Raw genomic sequence first — 6,745 nt, forward strand, 5'->3', positions numbered from 1 at the left:
TGCAACCCAGTTCTGAGAAACATCCAAACACACTCATTCACACATATACAGTACGGCTAATTTAGTTTATTCCATCATACACTGTACGCAGAGGATGCCCTTCCAGCTGCAACCCAGTACACGCATTCACTCTCAAATTCACACACACATTCATTAGTTCAATTTAGATCATCCAATTCACCTATAGAGCATGTCTTTGGACCATAGGGGAAACCGGAGCAGCCGGAGGAAACCCAAGCGAACACTGGTGAGATGCACAGCGCAGATGAATGCGACAATAGAGTTCTTGTCTGGTGAAGAACGGCTCCAGAAAGCAGGTAAGACAAAAAACAAAAGCTTAATAAAAAATAAAATAAAATATATAACAGGATGAGAATGTGGTAAAATCTGAAAATGTCAGGGAGCTTTTCTTTTTCTAGATTGCTTTTTAAAACACTGTGGTTGGGTTTAGGAAAGTAGGTGGGCGGGGTCAGTCGATTAGCCAGTCAGTCAGTCAGTTATTCAGTCATTCGACAGCGGCCTCTAGTGGATTTACGTGAGAACAGCAGGCATGAATGGCACTTGCGAGAGAAAAAAAAAAGCGTACACAGCGGCCTCTTGTGGATTCGTGAAAACAAAAACTGCAAAAAAAAATGTAGCTCCTAGGATGGTTTTTGCTCTCTCCAGAAATGTATATAAGGGTATGTAATCAGAATGAGCCTGGGTTGGATGAAATCATGGACCACCCTATATTTTTTCCTCATTTCAGAAACCTTTTAGGGTGTTTTCACACCTGCCTTATTTAGTTTGGTTGAATCGCACTACAGTTCGTTGTCCCTCTTGGTGCGGTTCGTTTGGGCAGGGGTGAATGTAGCAATCGCACTCCTTGAAGAGGTGGCCTCGGTCCACTTTTCCAGCCCTGGAGCGAATTTTTAATTTTTTTTTTTCCGTGATGAGAACATGATCCTAACTAAAACAGACCCAACCGCAAAAAATACTGCACCTTTTTTAGACTATTTCAGCTGCCATAGTCCGATGCGCTATGCATTATGGAATGTGGAAGAAAAATATTTGTTGACAGCGCTTACCAACAATTTTCGAGAAAGTGACTTGAGATGTGCCTTCGCTGTTGGTTCTTTTCAACTGGTTCGGACCAAAGCAATCAGTGTGGTGTGAAAAAGACCCAAAAACGGCAGAAGAATGCTACAATCTATCATTTGTTGCCCTTGGTTCTGACCAAATGAACCGAACCACAGATGTGAAAGCACCCTAAATTAGATGTAATTCGCAACAAGACCCAATGACCCATTTTATGTTGACTATGTTGACTATAAGGTGTGTGTATGTCTGCTCAAAATAACCTTGTTTCACTAGTTTCAACTAATTTTCAATTTTCTGAATTTCAATTGGCTTGTTTCAATTGGCTTGTTATTTGTTAAGTCTGTACATTTTTTGGCTGTATTTTACAATATTAATCAACATTCTTCACGTAGGCCTGCTGTAGCATCACCTTGACCTTGTTTTGGGGTAATATTTCCTAATTCTCTTTTACTGTATATGTCATGTTTTGATGCATTTTCATGTTGAGTATTCTCCATAATCCTCAGACACACACAGCTGATGTGTGTTTAAATATGCACCTTGTGTGAAGTCCACTGGTGGAGCGTGAGATGGAGGAAGCGTCTGCTTGTCCCGGTGGACTCGTGCCTTTCTCACCTCGCTCATCAGTATTCCAGCAAGTTTGTGGCGCGAACACTTCCTACTGGTCAGTGAAGGCAGATCAGCTCCCTCAACCCCCGCGCCGCACACACATACACACACACACTCATGAATACTGATCACCCTGAGCCCTAATTAACAATCACAGCCAAACTTATTTACATAAAGTCTGTCTCAGATGGAACAGACCTCAGATGAAGCTGTCAGACTCATATCTGCACTTAAAGAATCCAGCCAAATCTATTAGACTCTGATGGGTCAAGGAGTTCAATGACAAAGCAGACTAAAAGTAGGAGTTTTGGCCTGTAGTATTTGATATATATGCCTGATAATTCATATATTCATAACAAAATAATTAGCCCTCTTGAGAAATTTTGATTATTTTATTAAATATTCCCCAAGTGCTGTTTAATGGAGAGAACAAATTTTTAACATAATAGTTTTAATGACAAGTTTCTAATAACTGCTTTGTCTTTTCCATGATGACAGTACATATTTTATTAGTGATTTTGCAAGAGACTAGTATTCAGATGAAATATAAAGGCATAAATAGGTTAACTATAGGCAAATTAGGCTAATTAGACAAGATTATTGCTATTTGACAACAATGATTGATCTCTAGGCAATACAATACTAATAATACAAATAATTTTAATAATTAATTCTAATATTTTTTTAGAAGTCACATCTTTTTTTATTTTCCAGCCAAACTAAAAGAAATAAGATTTTTCCAGAAAAAAAAAAATATAAGAACTTGTGGGGGAAACCGGAGCACCTGAAGGAAACTCATACAAACACGGGGAGAACATGCAAACTCCACACAGAAATGCCAACTGGTCCAGCCGCACTCGAACCAGCGACCTTCTTGCTGTGAGGCAACAGCGGTACTCACTGCGCTGCCCTATATACACAGTTACTTTTGAAAGTAATGCATTACAATATTGATTTACTCCCAAAAAATTAACTAATTGCATTACTTTTTATTTTAAGTAATATGTTACATTACTTTTGAGTTACTAACACGGGGAGAACATGCAAACTCCGTACAAAAATGCCAACTGACCCAGTCAAGGCTCGAACCAGCAACCTTCTTGCTGTGAGGTGATCGTGCAACACACTCCGCCACCGTTACGCCCCATTCAGCAATTTTTAAAAAGCTAATTAATTAAACTAAAACGTAACTTGCGTATTTTCAAAAAAGTAATGAAAATATTTGATCATTGTTGGTCCTTATTAAAACTTAGTGCATAACCTTGTATCAACAAGCTCAACTTTGGAGTTTTTAAATTATGGAATATTTTATCAATTTTGGAAATATTATACATTTTCATTTCCAGAGATGGATTGCAGCTGGAAGGGCATCCGCTGTGTAAAAACTTGTTGGATAAGTTGGCGGTTCATTCCGCTGTGGCGACCCCGGATTAATAAAGTGACTAAGACGACAAGAAAATGACTGAATACATTTTCATGTGTATGTTATTTCTGTGAACAACACACTCGCATCAGTCTCAAGAAAATATGGTAAAAAAAACGACAACGTTTTACCCACCTGAGTGTATTGTATAAGGAGTAATAGTCTTCATCTGAAGGTATGCCTGACCTTTCCGACTGTCCAAAAATGTCAGTAAGGCTTTCAGGCAGGGAGCTGAGTTTCTCTTTAACTCTGCCTCCCACAATCTCTGACATTTCCTCTGATGTCACCACATTCTAACCCCCACAATGCAGTGCGCATGGCCTCTCCTCCCTGCCCTTAAACACAAACACACACACACAGACACGCACTAGATTTAGTCCACAAATGGACAATTGGAGCAAGCAAATGAATTACAGCACATTGTCTAATTTCTCAACTTTGTCTCACTTAGAGTATCTTGTTTTATCACTTCATAATTCAGAAAATAACTGAGGGAAAATAAATATTTTTGCTAGAATGTTGTATATAATCAGGACAAAAACCCCTCAGCAAAATCTTCAGAATATAGATACGTATTGTATTTAAAATCTACTGACATTCATCGATAAAGTGCTATAAAAGAAACACCTAAAAGTGGAACACCTAAAAGTGTAAACACCATTAACAGATGCAAAAAAAAAAAAAAAAAAAATATATATATATATATATATATATATATATATATATATATATATATATATATTTTTTTTATATATATATATTTATATATATATATATATATATATATATATATATATATATATATATATATATATATATATATATATTAAAAAAATATAATAAAAAATAACTTCGCCTGCAGTGTCTCACCTTAAAGAATATAAAAAAATATTTTCTTCTCAAATCTTTGCTTTGCTTTCAGATGCGTCTGCATATTAGCAAAACAGGCCATTTTTTAGTGATGAAAAGTAATTAAAACAATTCTAAATGTCAAGGTGCTCTTTCTTTTCTCAGGCTCTTTCGGTGTTTATTCTTTCTATTTCTCATTCTGTCAGATTATCTCTCTTTCATTTTCTCTGCCATTTGACACCAGGGTCATTAACATGTCACGGCTTCACTGGCTAATATGCAGAAATATTCGTAATTTATGCTAAACTTGTGCCTTTTATGCGAAATGATAATCGGCGACAGGGACATGAGTGGCTCTGTAATTAGCAAACATAAGAAATGTGGATTAGAATGAGATGATGTTGAGGTTGGTGAATGGGGGCTCGACTTTTTACATTTTTTCGTACACTGAATGCATGCTGAATGTGTCCGGATGTCTTAATATGAGTTATCGTGCACATTATATATTCTTTTTATATACAGTGACTGCTTCATTACACACCGTACTTATTGAAATATACATATATTAGCAAGTAAGTACCAAAATTATAAACATGACTTCATTCCTCCTAACAGAAGAAAGTAAAAATGAAAAGAGAATTTTGTATATATAATGATTTGAGATGTGTGCCAATATTTAATATCATATATCTATCTTAATATTTAATACAATATAATACAATGTCATGATAATACACATGATTATTATTGTTGTTGTGGGTACTTTAAAACAAAGTGGACATTTATTTATGATTTAAGCATTCAGATCACAATGATGTTCATCACAGCACAACATGCTTGAAGACTTAATAAACTATTTATTTTTAAACACAACATTTTCACATTTATCTGGTCTCACATGCACGATATATTCATTTACATTTGTTTGATTCTTTATGTGTGTATTTGTTAATAATTTTTCAAGAAGGCTCATTTTGTTAACAATAATGCAACTAAACAGACAATGAAAACTATGGGCGATGTTAGTTTCTTATTTCATATTTAATAACTCATATTACACACTTAACAATAAGGTTACGTTAGTTAATGTATTTGCTGACATGAATTAAGAATGAAAAGTACTTGTACATCATTTATTAATTATAGTTAATTTCCGCATTTACTAATTAATTTTTGAGAATTAATTTACTAAACATTTTATTGCATTGCCTTTACAAAACCCGTTCAGTCAAAGCTGTACAAATATACATTTTTTTTATCTTTTTAATTGCAAATTATTTAGTTTTTGCACTGTTTGATATTATTTGCAGTTCTTTTTTATTAGCAAATTTCATTTTTATTTCTCAAAACTTAATTTTCCCTTTGCAGTTCTTAATTTTTTTTCAGCAAAATATTTTTTTATCAAAATTTAAATTTGCTTTGTAATTTTTTAGAGATTTGCATTTATTTATTTTTAAATTTTTGCTCAATAATTTGTTTGTTTGCAAAACTTTCTTTTATTTTGCAGGTATATATGGCCCTAGATTGACTCCATTGAAGAATTAATACTTTTTTTTTTTTGCCCGATTTATCAGATCTCACATGGCCGAGATATTCATTGAAATTAGTTTGATTCTTTATATGTGTGTTTGTTAACGCTTTACAAGAAGGCTCATTTTGTTTCCATTAATTCAACTGAACAGACAATGAAACTATACAATGTTAATTTCTTATTTCATATTTAATGACTCATATAGCTTCTGGGTCACACTTTACAATAAGGTTCCATTAGTTGATGCATTTTTTTACATAAATTAAGGATGAACACTACTTGTACAGCATTTATTAATCATAGTTAATGTTATTTTAGCCCTTTTAATAATGCATTATTAAAATCCAAACTTGTATGTGTTAACATTTCTCACTGTTGAAGTTAGTTAATGCCTTAACTAATGAGACCTTATTATAAAGTGTCATCTATTGTAGCCTACTTTATAATTCTTTTGCAATTTAATCTATTTGAATCATTTGTCTTTTTTGAACATAAACTAATACACAATAATGTAAAGTGTTTTTTGTTATTATACATGTTAAACCATGTCAATATCATGATAATAACACATATCTTAAAAAATATTGATGCACTGAACATTTTTTTAAAGATTAATTTATTAGATTTTTGTGACGGTTAATAAACAAAAGTAAAAGAGAAAATAACAATACAAAAAGATATATATATATATATATTTATAACAGTAAAAAATTGATTAAAAAAATTAAAATAAACCACACATATTCTGCATCTGCAACACAGCATATGATGTGCATAAACAATATATGATGTGCATTCATTTTACAAATTGAGCATATAAACAGGTCAGTACTGAAGTTGAGGTTGGCAGCATGGTGTATTAAGTCAAAAAAAATAATGATAATAAAAGAAAAAAGAAATGAAACAATCAAAAGAGAGAGAAAAGGGAAAATCTATTAGACTCTTCTTTCACGTTCTTTAAACTTGTGGTTTTATGTCAAGAAAGAGTTGTATGCTAGTCCAGCACTAGTACTTGTCTTGAAGGTAATGGGGGTTGGGGGTGGTCTCTACACACCATCACCAGTGTGCAGCATCCACTTGGATGACGCGACGGCTGCCACAGGACAACGGCGCCAGTGCGCTCACCACACACCAGCTATTGGAGGAGTGGAGAGTGATAGAGTTAATTCAGTGGATAAGGATGATTGGAAGGCCATGATTGATTGCCACGATTGGGAGGTGCAGACTGAAAGTGCAAGATGGGCAACCATTCA

General features: G+C 33.9%; 2 protein-coding genes across 6 annotated transcripts in view; one reads left to right on the forward strand and one right to left on the reverse strand.

Moving 5' to 3' along the window:
• The window catches only part of cobll1a (cordon-bleu WH2 repeat protein-like 1a), a 38,441-nt gene extending 36,011 nt beyond the window's left edge, over positions 1 to 2,430 (forward strand). For 4 of the 5 annotated variants that reach the window (XR_012407660.1, XR_012407661.1, XR_012407664.1 and 1 more), the window contains exon 13: positions 208 to 570. The gene's annotated coding sequence lies outside the window, so the exon portion shown is untranslated. Of the gene's footprint in view, positions 1 to 207 lie in introns of all 5 variants that reach the window. The other variant, XR_012407659.1, reaches the window with a different exon arrangement.
• Positions 1 to 6,745, reverse strand: part of gpr155b (G protein-coupled receptor 155b) — a 698,693-nt gene that overhangs the window by 287,536 nt on the left and 404,412 nt on the right. The window lies entirely within an intron of this gene.

This window comes from Danio rerio, chromosome 6 (assembly GCF_049306965.1).
Source record: "Danio rerio strain Tuebingen ecotype United States chromosome 6, GRCz12tu, whole genome shotgun sequence".
Classification (NCBI taxonomy): Eukaryota; Metazoa; Chordata; class Actinopteri; order Cypriniformes; family Danionidae; genus Danio; species Danio rerio.